This window comes from Pan paniscus, chromosome 15 (genome assembly GCF_029289425.2).
Source record: "Pan paniscus chromosome 15, NHGRI_mPanPan1-v2.0_pri, whole genome shotgun sequence".
NCBI classification, from domain to species: Eukaryota; Metazoa; Chordata; class Mammalia; order Primates; family Hominidae; genus Pan; species Pan paniscus.
Window position 1 is genome coordinate 57,112,796 of NC_073264.2, and position 13,498 is coordinate 57,126,293.

The 13,498-nt window shown below is 42.4% G+C and overlaps 1 long non-coding RNA gene across 1 annotated transcript in view; it reads left to right on the forward strand.

Moving 5' to 3' along the window:
• The window catches only part of LOC134728895 (uncharacterized), a 105,958-nt gene that overhangs the window by 18,508 nt on the left and 73,952 nt on the right, over positions 1 to 13,498 (forward strand). The gene's annotated exons all lie outside the window — the stretch shown is intronic.

The following is a 13,498-nucleotide window of genomic DNA, read 5'->3' on the forward strand; positions in this document are numbered from 1 at the left end:
CCTTGGAGCTGAATTATATTGGATGAGTAGGTGTTGGAAGTGTAGGGGGTCACCTTCCTGACAGAGGGACAAGCAAGAACAAAGACTCATAGTCATAAAATAGCCTGACCCCTTTGGGAAGCCAAAAGTAAATAAATGTCCTTGGAGCATGGGTCAGAAAGGAGAACCAGCCTACAGAGGGCCTGTCTGCCATGGTCCAGGGTTTGAACTTTCTCCTTGGGCAGGCTGCAATGTGTGTTTCAGAAACTCTTCCGTGTTTCTGAAAAATTACCCCAGTATCTGGGAGGAAAATTAATTGGAGGGGAGGAACAAGGGAATAGAAAATTAGAAGTATCTTGTTGTATTCCAGATGTATCCCCAGGACTTAGCCCAGTTCTGACTTCTTGTAGGTACCTCATAATTATTTTTAAATTAAAGAGTGAAAAAAGGTGAATGAATCTTTTTGTGTTACTCATTTGGGTTTTTCTGTGTCTACCCCCACTCTCCAACCCACAAAAGGTAGTAGAACATATTGGGTGCAGAGCGGGAGGCACTGGGCCCTTCTCAGGTCTAAAGATCATCCCGCCAAGGTAAAGTACCTTGCCGGTCTCTGGGGCTGCCTTGTCATCGTCGTAGTTTTGGGACCTTTCCCACCTGGTCCTCACTCATTGCTTCATTCAGCAGTCTTTGAATATTTATTAGAAGCCAGGCGTAAGCTGGGCATATGAAGATGAGAAAACATTATCTCTGCTCTCAAGAAATTTGTATTCTTTCCTCTCATCTGTAAGTCTTAAGCCAGGGCCGGCGAACTTTTTCTATCAAGGGCCAGGTAGTATTTTTGGCTTTGCAGGTCACGTGATCCATTGCAACTAACTCGGCCTTGGTAGTGCTAAGGCAGCCACAGACAATCATAAACTCAGAGGCCTGGCTGGGCTCCAGTTAAACTTTATGGGCACAGAAACTTGAATTTCATGTTATTCTCATGTACCATGAATGTTAGTCTTCTTTTGGGGTTTTTTAAAAACCATTTAAAAATGATCAGGGGTTGTTCAAAACCAGGTAAGGGCAGGGCAGAATTTGGCCCATGGGCCTCAATGTAGCTTACCCCCTGCCTTAGGTGCTCTTCTCATAATGTATGGACAGAAATCTCTTTATTTTAACCTCAATATGGTCACCACTACCAGGAAACTCTCTCATGCTTGCCTCTTTGTTTCACCCTCCCACCCCCCATCCCTCCCACTCGAATCCAAAATCTGTGCTATCAGAATAATCTTCCTTCAACATAAACATGATCCATTATTCAACACCCACCCTCCAGGTGCCCCCAGAGCTGTGCTGTGGGTGAATCCCAGCCCCCCAGGCCCTTCTGTGTCTGCTCCTCATGGCTCCTCTCTGTTCTCCTCTCCAGCTTCTTTCTTGCCCCTTCCCATCCCAACACCCCGTTACCCCAGCTGTTCTAAGCCTTTTGCAGCAGCTCTCTCCAGCCTGTGTTCCTGGGCCCATTGTGTTTTCTCTGCCTTGGATCCTTAACCTTTCTATGTGGTGAACTCCTACTTGCTTTGAAGGCTCAGCTCACTTTTCACCTTTAGGTAGTATTCCTTGACCTCTCACCCCAGGCAGAATTAGACATGCCTCTCTGGGTTCCCAGTACTCCATGATGCCTACTAAACTTGTAGCACCTTGAAGGTTGTGTCTTGTCCTTTCCTGAGTCCCCAGTTCAGTGTGGACCATATAGAAGATGCTCTGTAGATATTTTCATGAATTCTCAAACATCAAGACCTATTTTTATATAATATATAAAAAACAAGTATTGTACATACACTCCTTTATTATTTTTCTCTTCCTAGTTTGATATGTTACTGCCACTATTAAAATTTAAGCTTTTAAGTGTAGACATAGAGTCCATTTTTCAGTATAGACCTTCCCCTTCCTTTAGAATACATAAAATAACACTCTACAGCTCATGGACTCACCAGTGGGGCCTCTGGGTGATCACAGTGGCCTTCATTAAAATAACTTTAACCACCTTCCCTACGAGGAAGCACAGAATGTCACTGAGGTCCTGTTGGTCTTTTCCTTTGACAGATGAGGAAACTGCAGCCCCAGAACAGTGAAGCAGCTTTCTCAAGGATACTCAGCTGGTAAATGACAAAAACAAAACAGGGGCTGGGAGCTAGGCCTTGGCATTACTAGCATTCTGATTTTTGAGGCAGCTTGCCAGTGAAAGCATTGTGCTGTGAATGTAGATTTGCAATTTATGAGCATGGAGGTGTGGGGTGGGTGGGGGGCGTGGGGGTGTGCCCAGGAGGCTGGGCCGTGGTAACCTTTCGTTCTTCACATTCTTTGAATAGGATGCCTTGTTTGCTTTTCTTGCTGCTTTCGTGTATCAGTCATTCCCTTAAAACAGCCACACTCATTATAGCTGGCAAACAAACGGTCGGGAACTAGGCAACTCCAATTATTTAACTCAGCATGTGAAACCATTTAATCAGAGCTCACAGGACTGAGGGGCAGTATTAAAAAGAAATAGGCACCCTGTCTGGCCCCCAGAATGAACTCTTTTCAGGAGAGAAGAGAGCTTATATTATTTATTGTGGCAGGACTAAGATATACTGTAGTATGTAAATGAGAAAAGGACTAGATGATAAGAGTGTGGAAACGAGGGTTCCGTCTGAACTCCCTTGCTGAGTCCTAGTTCTTTCTTCTTCCTTGTTTTTAGTTAAAATTTTGGGAAAATTATTTAATTATGGTGTAACTTCATTTCCTCACCATAAAATAGAATCACTGTTATTTTGTATCTTGGAAGCTGTCTTATGATACTGCTGTGAAACCTGCCATGCTGCTGCCTTCATCATCTTGCACTCATTCAAGTGGTTATAGTTACTGAAGTACCAAAAAGGCCACATTAAACAGTGGTTTCAGCCGCAAGAGGTAGAATTTGGTGGCAGTTCCGCCATGCACACAGACACATTTTTAAATGTTTAGAAATCATAAGCACACATTTAATCTTTCATTTAATTTTGTGTTCACCATCTTTTGCCTTTTTTTAAAAAAAAATAGTATAGGCAGCCTTTTGTTAAATATAAGATTGTAGGGGATGGGGCATTGTCTGGGAAATGTAATAATTGAAAAGCACATTGAAGACTGATTCAGACGGAGATGCCGCAGATGGCAAGAGTGCTTCCTCTCTCTGTATCATGTCTGGTTTCAGAAAAGAGCCTCGCAGGGCTAAGCGTGCAGGGGAGCAGGAGGCTCCGAGGGACAGGAGACTTCCTCACCAACCAGCCATCACTCAGAGCAGCACGCAGGGCTCTGCACACCCCCTTTCTGTCTCTCCTGAGGTGTTGTTAATTTGTAGAATATTATTTGAAAAATACTTGCTCTGTTTGTCCTCAAGGATATCATGCATCTTTTCTCAGAAAAACAAATTAATGCTCTCCTCTTGATGAAGTTTAAATAAATAAATGTACAGTCATGAGAAATATGATAGGATGCAACTTCTTTTTTATTTTCTTTTTTTAGAGTTGGGGGTCTCACTCTGTTGCCCAGGCTGGAGTGCAGTGGCAGGATCATAGCTCTCTGCAGCCTCCAACTCCTGGGCTCAGCCTCCTAAGTAGCTGACTACAGGCATGCACCCTCACACCTGGTTAATTTTTAAAACACTTTTTGTGGAGATGGGGGTTTCACTGTGTTTCTCAGGCTGGTCTTAAAATCCTGGCTTCAAGTGATTCTCCTGCATCCTTTGCCTCCCAAAGCACTGGGATTCCAGGCATGATCCACAACACCCGGCCTAGGATGCAACTTCTAAATAACTACATAGAAATATGCTTTTCTCAAAACACACAACAGCATGGGCTAAACTGTAATACCTCCATTCAGTAAAATTAATTTTGCTTAAATGCTACCCAGAAAGCCCCTTTTGTTTTGAGGGGTGTGTGTGTGTGTGTGTGTGTTTTCTGTTTTGGAATTTTTCTCTTTCAGTTCTCATTGTCCCTCAGAGCAGTTCTCTCTCATATGGCTTTGGGAGGCTACTGCTAGCCAAATGCTGCACAGATAGTCAAAGTCGGTAGTGTGCAGTGTGGGCAGTGCAGGAATTACTGGGGATTCAACCCATGTATAAGGTTCATGCAGCCTTCGTGAAGTCTGGACCCTGTAATAGGTCTTCTAAGTGGGCCTGACGAGGATTTTAATTATGTCCTGTCTCTCCCATTTCATTTGAATTGAGCTCTGGGGTCCAATGTCAGTGGAGGAAACTGGTGACATGTGCCCCTAGCAAAATGTCATATTCTTTCACTGCACAGAGAGCAAGACCTGGAGGAAAAGAGGACTAGCAGGAGAAACAGGGTAAGTGGTGGGCAGGCCCACGTTAACTATTGTAATTTGATTGGTCAAACAGAATCTTGGAACCATTAGATCACTCTTTGGATTGTTTTGCATTTCTGCCTGTCTCTTTTGTTTTAAAATCTCTATGTTTTAAAATTCATACCCCCCCCCAAAAAAACCCCAAATATATATATATACGTGTGTGTGTGTGTGTGTGTGTGTATGTGTGTGTATATATATATGACAGATTTTAACAACTCTGGCCAAGAAAAGCCATTCCCAGTAGAAATCATCCTGAACCACAACTCAACTGTGGGCCTGAGGCAGCCAAGAAATAATCTTTTTAAATATTCTGATCAGGGACTTGGAAAACAGAAAATTTAAAACTTCAGCTCAGAAGTGTATGATTAACTCTGAGCGGATGTGGTGGTTCTAGCCACGTAATTTTAGGCGTTCTAATTGGCAGTTTAAAAATAGCAGAGTCGCAGGCTGCTCCTCTGTGCTGCTTCTCCTTTGTTTCACCCATGAGTATGCACTGTACTTAAGGAGTCTTAAGGCTGCTGGTGACGGGCTGGGAACCAGGACTCTTATCTCCCGTCTCCCAGGTCTGCCGGACTCTGTCCTGACACACCACAGCGTCATAAAAACTTGTGTTTTCTTAGGATTCCTCCTAGCCGCCGGCTCACAGACGTATTCCTCTTCCTTCTCTAATAACTAGGTGCTTAAAGGTAGTGCTTCGATGATAATATTCAAGTAAATCAATTTCTGGGTACCTGAAACTTCCAGCTGAGCTGCGTCATTTGCTTGCCAGGTAACAAGTACTTCAGGATGTCATCAAGAAAAGGAAAACACTGATTTCAGATAACCAATTATTTACAAAATTCTTGCCCATATCTGTGTGAGGCAAGGTCCGTAAGATAAAACAAATGTTTGTTTCTCTTTACTGCTGTTTCCATGGGCAGCAAGATGACACATCAGCGTAGACACCCACGAGGGAGCTGCATTTTTCCCTTTTGCATTTCCAAGGAACCCCAGGAGTCCCATCTGGTCCGACATAAAGTCACGTATCTTTACCTAATTTTGGCCTCTGAGTTTTTCTTCTGGGAGACACTTGCTGCTTCACTGTGGAGGGGTCTAGGGGTAGAAAGCCAGCTGGAGCTGTGGAGCTGTTTATAACACCCCAAGGACTGTTGTTCTGCCCCAAGCAGGGGGTTTGTTAGGGCCCATGCAGGGGGAGTCTCAACGGGCAATCCCCCGTTCCTCGTGGGATGTGGTTTATTATTCCTGCTTTGAGTTTCATTAACGTGGAATCTTGCACTTTCCCAACCAATGACGCCACAAAAGAATAAACTATATTAAGTCCATAAATCTCAGACTGCCAAGTCCCTGGAATATCAATTGATGAAACTCTCCGCTTTCTAACCTGAGGTGAGTAATAAGTTTCCCTCTTCATTTGCATCACGGGCCTCAGGGTGGAGAGAGCACTGCTATTATCAGGGCACCCTTTTCTCTCTGCTCTCTTCCCTACAGGGTCTTGTAACCACTGCTCTCATACATCTTAAACCCTCTTGTAGGCCAGCATCGCAGTTCAGGCCTGTAATCCCAGCACCTTGCGAGGCCACAGTGAGAGGATCGCTTGAGGCTAGGAGTTAGAGGCTGCCATGAGCTGTGATTGTACCACTGCATTCCAGCCTGGGTGACAGAGCCAGACCCTATCCCTAAAAAGAAAAACCAAACAACAACAACAACAACAGCAACAAAAACCCTCTGATAACGCACTGTTTTTGAAAACAGGAAACAAACAAAGTTGTTTTTGCCTAGCTGACTGGGAACAGAAGGTGAGGCCTGCTGAAGGATTCTTGTCTTTCCTCCCAAGCTCTTGGATACATTTTAGGAATATTAACCAAGGCATGTGTTCCTCTCCTCACTCCTCAGTGTCTCCTTCAAGCCTCTTCCACAGGAGCCAGAAAGAAGAGGATTCACAGGAAAAGAGAGGCCATTCCCTCTCTTACTTCCCAAAGAGTCATGGTGAGAAAGAAGGCCCGAGGGTGGAGAGAGCCTTCCCTCTCCTTTCTTTTTTTTTGCAATCACGGGTGTGATTTTTCCTCTACTATCTTTATTTATTTATTTATTATTATTATTTTTTATTATTATTATGCTTTAAGTTTTAGGGTACATGTGCACAATGTGCAGGTCAGTTACATATGTATACATGTGCCATGCTGGTGCGCTGCACCCACTAACTTGTCATCTAGCATTAGGTATATCTCCCAATGCTATCCCTCCCCCCTCCCCCCACCCCACCACAGTCCCCAGAGTGTGATGTTCCCCTTCCTGTGTCCATGTGTTCTCATTGTTCAACTCCCAACTATGAGTGAGAATATGTGGTGTTTGGTTTTTTGTTCTTGCGATAGTTTACTGAGAATGATGATTTCCAATTTCATCCATGTCCCTACAAAGGACATGAACTCATCATTTTTTATGGCTGCATAGTATTCCATGGTATATATGTGCCACATTTCCTTAATCCAGTCTATCATTGTTAGACATTTGGGTTGGTTCCAAGTCTTTACTATTGTGAATAATGCCGCAATAAACATACGTGTGCATGTGTCTTTATAGCAGCATGATTTATAGTCCTTTGGGTATATACCCAGTAATGGGATGGCTGGGTCAAATGGTATTTCCAGTTCTAGATCCCTGAGGAATCGCCATACTGACTTCCACAATGGTTGAACTAGTTTACAGTCCCACCAACAGTGTAAAAGTGTTCCTATTAAAAACCCTAGAAGAAAACCTAGGCAATACCATTCAGGACATAGGCATGGGCAAGGACTTCATGTCTAAAACACCAAAAGCAATGGCCACAAAAGCCAAAGTTGACAAATGGGATCTAATTAAACTAAAGAGCTTCTGCACAGCAAAAGAAACTACCATCAGAGTGAACGAGCAACCTACAAAATGGGAGAAAATTTTCGCAACCTGCTCATCTGACAAAGGGCTAATATCCAGAATCTACAATGAACTCAAACAAATTTACAAGAAAAAAACAAACAACCCCATCAAAAAGTGGGCAAAGGACACGAACAGACACTTCTCAAAAGAAGACATTTATGCAGCCAAAAAACACATGAAAAAATGCCTTCCCTCTCCTTTCACAGGCCCCCCCTTCAGCATTGAAGTCATTCAGTCATCAAAGGGACCTGTAAGACGATCTGCCTGTTCTCCTGTGAACAATGGTTAAGAACGCATTCAATGCCTAGATTTTCTTCTAGGGTTTTTATGGTTTTAGGTCTAACGTTTAAATCTTTAATCCATCTTGAATTGATTTTTGTATAAGGTGTAAGGAAGGGATCCAGTTTCAGCTTCCTACATATGGCTAGCCAGTTTTCCCAGCACCATTTATTAAATAGGGAATCCTTTCCCCATTGCTTGTTTTTCTCAGGTTTGTCAAAGATCAGATAGTTGTAGGTATGCGGCATTATTTCTGAGGGCTCTGTTCTGTTCCATTGATCTATATCTCTGTTTTGGTACCAGTACCATGCTGTTTTGGTTACTGTATCCTTGTAGTATAGTTTGAAGTCAGGTAGTGTGATGCCTCCAGCTTTGTTCTTTTGGCTTAGGATTGACTTGGCGATGCGGGCTCTTTTTTGGTTCCATATGAACTTTAAAGTAGTTTTTTCCAATTCTGTGAAGAAAGTCATTGGTAGCTTGATGGGGATGGCATTGAATCTGTAAATTACCTTGGGCAGTATGGCCATTTTCACGATATTGATTCTTCCTACCCATGAGCATGGAATGTTCTTCCATTTGTTTGTATCCTCTTTTATCTCCTTGAGCAGTGGTTTGTAGTTCTCCTTGAAGAGGTCCTTCACATCCCTTGTAAGTTGGATTCCTAGGTATTTTATTCTCTTTGAAGCAATTGTGAATGGGAGTTCACTCATGATTTGGCTCTCTGAAGAAAACCTAGGCATTACCATTCAGGACATAGGCATGGGTAAGGACTTCATGTCCAAAACACCAAAAGCAATGGCAACAAAAGACAAAATTGACAAATGGGATCTCATTAAACTAAAGAGCTTCTGCACAGCAAAAGAAACTACCATCAGAGTGAACAGGCAACCTACAAAATGGGAGAAAATTTTCGCAACCTACTCATCTGACAAAGGGCTAATATCCAGAATCTACAATGAACTCAAACAAATTTACAAGAAGAAAACAAACAACCCCATCAAAAAGTGGGCGAAGGACATGAACAGACACTTCTCAAAAGAAGACATTTATGCAGCCAAAAAACACATGAAAGAATGCTCATCATCACTGGCCATCAGAGAAATGCAAATCAAAACCACTATGAGATACCATCTCACACCAGTTAGAATGGCAATCATTAAAAAGTCAGGAAACAACAGGTGCTGGAGAGGATGTGGAGAAATAGGAACACTTTTACACTGTTGGTGGGACTGTAAACTAGTTCAACCATTGTGGAAGTCAGTGTGGCGATTCCTCAGGAATCTAGAACTAGAAATACCATTTGACCCAGCCATCCCATTACTGGGTATACACCCAAAGGACTATAAATCATGCTGCTATAAAGACACATGCACACGTATGTTTATTGCGGCATTATTCACAATAGCAAAGACTTGGAACCAACCCAAATGTCCAACAATGATAGACTGGATTAAGAAAATATGGCACATATACACCATGGAATACTATGCAGCCATAAAAAATGATGAGTTCATGTCCTTTGTAGGGACATGGATGAAATTGGAAATCATCATTCTCAGTAAACTATCACAAGAACAAAAAACCAAACACCGCATATTCTCACTCATAGGTGGGAATTGAACAATGAGATCACATGGATACAGGAAGGGGAATATCACACTCTGGGGACTGTGGTGGGGTGGGGGGAGGGGGGAGGGATAGCATTGGGAGATATACCTAATGCTAGATGACGAGTTAGTGGGTGCAGCGCACCAGCATGGCACATGTATACCTATGTAACTAACCTGCACAATGTGCACATGTACCCTAAAACTTAAAGTATAATAATAATAAAAAAAAAGAACGCATTCAAGTGGTTTCCAGGGGGATGAGGCTGGGTGTGGCGGAGAGGGCTTGGGATCATTATTTAATTCGCTTGGCGGGAACACTGGTCCATTTTCCTTTTGTGATATGCCAAGGGAAAGGGTCTGGGACACCAGAGGTCCCTCATTCCTGATGATCAAGTGTGGCCATGCCTTCTTTTCTATGGAAGCATGGAATTGAGCCATAGTTCCCTGATTCTTCATTTCATTACATAGTGTGGGCTTCCTTTTGTGCTTTGAAAAGTATCTTCATTACCATTCTCATCTGATCTCTTTTTTACATCTTGCTAACAAGGCCTTCTGTATATTTGCAGGTGTTGAATTGTGAGTCTTTTTTTCTTTACTTTTCTTTGTATTTGCATTACTTTTTAAAAATTAATAGATTATATTTTTTGGAGCAGTCTTAGGTTGACAGAAAAGTGAGCAGAAACTGCAGTGCTCCCATATGGCTCCTTACTGCCCTCAGTTTCCCTTATTATTAACACCTTTTGCTTTTTATTAACATTATGAACAGCAGTGCCAGGTGAGAACTTTTGTGATGACAAAGGTGTGGGGAAAAGCAAGAGAGATCAGATTGTTACTGTGTCTGTGTAGAAAGAAGTAGACATAGGAGACTCCATTTTGTTATGTACTAAGAAAAATTCTTCTGCCTTGAGATTCTGTGACCTTACCCCCAACCCCGTGCTCTCTGAAACATGTGCTGTGTCAACTCAGAGTTGAATGGATTAAGGGCGGTGCAAGATGTGCTTTGTTAAACAGATGCTTGAAGGCAGCATGCTCCTTAAGAGTCATCACCACTCCCTAATCTCAAGTACCCAGGGACACAAAAACTGCGGAAGGCCGCAGGGACCTCTGCCTAGGAAAGCCAGGTATTGTCCAAGGTTTCTCCCCATGTGATAGTCTGAAATATGGCCTCGTGGGAAGGGAAAGACCTGACCGTCCCCCAGCCCGACACCCGTAAAGGGTCTGTGCTGAGGAGGATTAGTAAAAGAGGAAGGAATGCCTCTTGCAGTTGAGACAAGAGGAAGGCATCTGTCTCCTGCCTGTCCCTGGGCAATGGAATGTCTCGGTATAAAACCCGATTGTATGCTCCATCTATGCTCCATCTACTGAGATAGGGAAAAACCGCCTTAGGGCTGGAGGTGGGACCCGCGGGCAGCAATACTGCTTTGTAAAGCATTGAGATGTTTATGTGTATGCATATCTAAAAGCACAGCACTCAATCCTTTACATTGTCTATGATGCAAAGACCTTTGTTCACGTGTTTGTCTGCTGACCCTCTCCCCACAATTGTCTTATGACCCTGACACATCCCCCTCTTCAAGAAATACCCACAAATGATCAATAAATACTAAGGGAACTCAGAGGCTGGCGGGATCCTCCATATGCTGAACACTGGTTCCCCGGGTCCCCTTATTTCTTTCTCTATACTTTGTCTCTGTGTCTTTTTCTTTCCTAAGTCTCTCGTTCCACCTTAGGAGAAACACCCACAGGTGTGTAGGGGCAACCCACCTCTACAAAAGGACTTTCACTTCCATTATTTCATTTAATAGCAGACTGCACAGGAAACAAGAGTGTTACATGATGGTAAACATCATCATAGTTACAGATGGGTTGGGGACAGCTAGGAAGCCCACAGAGTCTCACCCCACTCCAGTTCTCAGGGACCTAACCATGGTGAAGATGGATTCATAAAAGAAGTAGGGCTTCAGGTGGGTTCCCCAGTGCCCAGAAGGGAAAAATGGGACTATTTCCTATTGTTGCTATAACAAATTACATTAATGCATTAGCTATTTATCCTGATGCTAAATAAATAAATAGCTAAATGCATTTAGCTAAATAGCTAAATGCATTTAGCTATTTATCCTAATGCTCTCTCTTCTCCCACCCTTCCAACAGGCCCCAGTGTGTGATGTTTCCCTCCCTGTGTCCATGTGTTCTCATTGTTCCGCTCCCACTTATAAGTGAGAATATGCAGTGTTTGGTTTTCTGTTACTGCATTAGTTTGCTGAGGAGAATGGCTTCCAGCTCCATCCATGTCCCTTCAAAGGACATGATCTCGTTCCTTTTCATGGCTGCATAGTATTCCATGGCATATATGTACCACATTTTCTTTATCTAGTCTATCATTGATGGGCATTTGGGTTGATTCCATGTCTTTGCTATTGTGAATAGTGCTGCAATGAACATATGCATGCATGTATCTTTATAATAGAATGATTTATATTCCTTTGGATATATACCCAGTAATGGGTTGCTGGGTCAAATGGTATTTCTGGTTCTAGGTCTTTGAGGAATTGCTACACTGTATTCCACAATGGTTGAACTAATTTACATTCCCACCAACAATGTAAAAGTGTTCCTATTTTGCCACAGCCTTGCCAGCAACTGTTGTTTCTTGACTTTTTAATAATTGCCATTCTGGTTGGAGTGAGATGGTATCTCATTGTGGTTTTGATTTGCATTTCTCTAATGATCAGTGATGTTGAGCTTTTTTCATATGTTTATTGGCCACATGACTGTCTTCTTTTGAGAAGTGTCTGTTCACTTCCTTTGTCCACTTTTTATTGGGATTGCTTTTTGAAGAATCTGTTTTCTTGCCTTTTCCAACTTCTAGAGGCTGTTTTCATTCCTTGGCTAATAGCCCTTTCCTCCACCTTCAAAGCCAGCAATGGCAAGTTGAGTCTTTCTCATATCACATCTCTCTGACATTGACCATTCTTCTGCCTCCCCCTACCACATGTAAGGACTTTTGTAATTAAGTAATTAAATTATACGCATGTGCGTAAAACAGGAGAATCTCCCCATCTCGAGGTCAGCTGATTAGAGCTTCATTCCATCTATAATCTTAACTCCTCCTTGCCAGGTGAGGTAACATATTCACAGGTTCTGGGAAATACGACATAGACATCTTCGAGGACCATTTTTCTGCCAACTATATGAAGCATTGTCCTGCAGAAGTGGAGCCTGGAGTCAAAGTCACCAGTGAATTGCAATCTCATCCTCCTCAGGGGTAAATGAAAACTGAATGACTTCTTCATTCAGTTCATGTGTCATTCCCTCCGGGAAGCCTTCTGTATTGTCTGGCCTGGCCAATACAGAAGACAATAGACATATGTGGCTATTGAGTACTTGAAATGTAACTAGTCTAAGTGTAAAATACACATTAGATTTCAGATACTTAGCACAAAAAAGAATAAAATACCTTACTAATGGTTTTGTTTGTTTTGTTTTTTCAAAGACAGGGTCTCATCCTGTCGCTAGGCTGGAGTGCAATGGTGTGATCATGGCTCATTGCAGCCGTGACCTCTCAGGCTCAGGCAATCCTCCCACCTCAGCCTCCTGAGATGCTGGGACTATAGGCACATGCCACCACACCTGGCTAATTTTTATATTTTTCTGTAGAGGTGAGGTCTCACCCTGTTGCTCAGGCTGGTCTTGAACTCCTGGGCTCAAGCAATCCACCCACCTCAGCCCTGCAATGTGTTGGGATTACAGATATAAGCCACCATGCCCAGACTTACTAATGATTTTTAAAATATTGAATATATGCTGAAATTTTAACATTTTGATATATTGGGTTAAATAAAATTGTGAAATTACCAACTTAATTTCGCTTACTTTGTTTTGTTTTTTGCTTTTTTAATGTGGCTACTAGAAACTTTCAAGTTGCATATTTGGCTTGTTCTACATAAGAGGTCTTCAAAATTTCGTGGAAAATGCATATTATGAAACTATGCATGGATTTCAGTTTGTTTTGCACCAAAATAAACTTTTAATAACTTGTTACAACATGTCTGAATAGGATCTAGTTTGAGGCGCTAAGAAGGTTAAGCCATCAGTTTGAAAAGAGCTTCCATCAAAGCAACATGAATTCTGCTAAAACTGAAGCAAAAACCAACATCAAATTTATGATAAAGCTTGGGTGGAAGAATGATGAGATCATTGATGCTTTATGAAAAACTTATGAAGACAATGCCCCAAATAAGTAAGCAGTTTACAAATGTAGAACTCATTTTAAGAGGGGGCTAGACAATGTTGAAGATGAAGCCTGCAACAGCAGACCATTCACATTAATTTTCAAGGAAAAAGTCATCTTG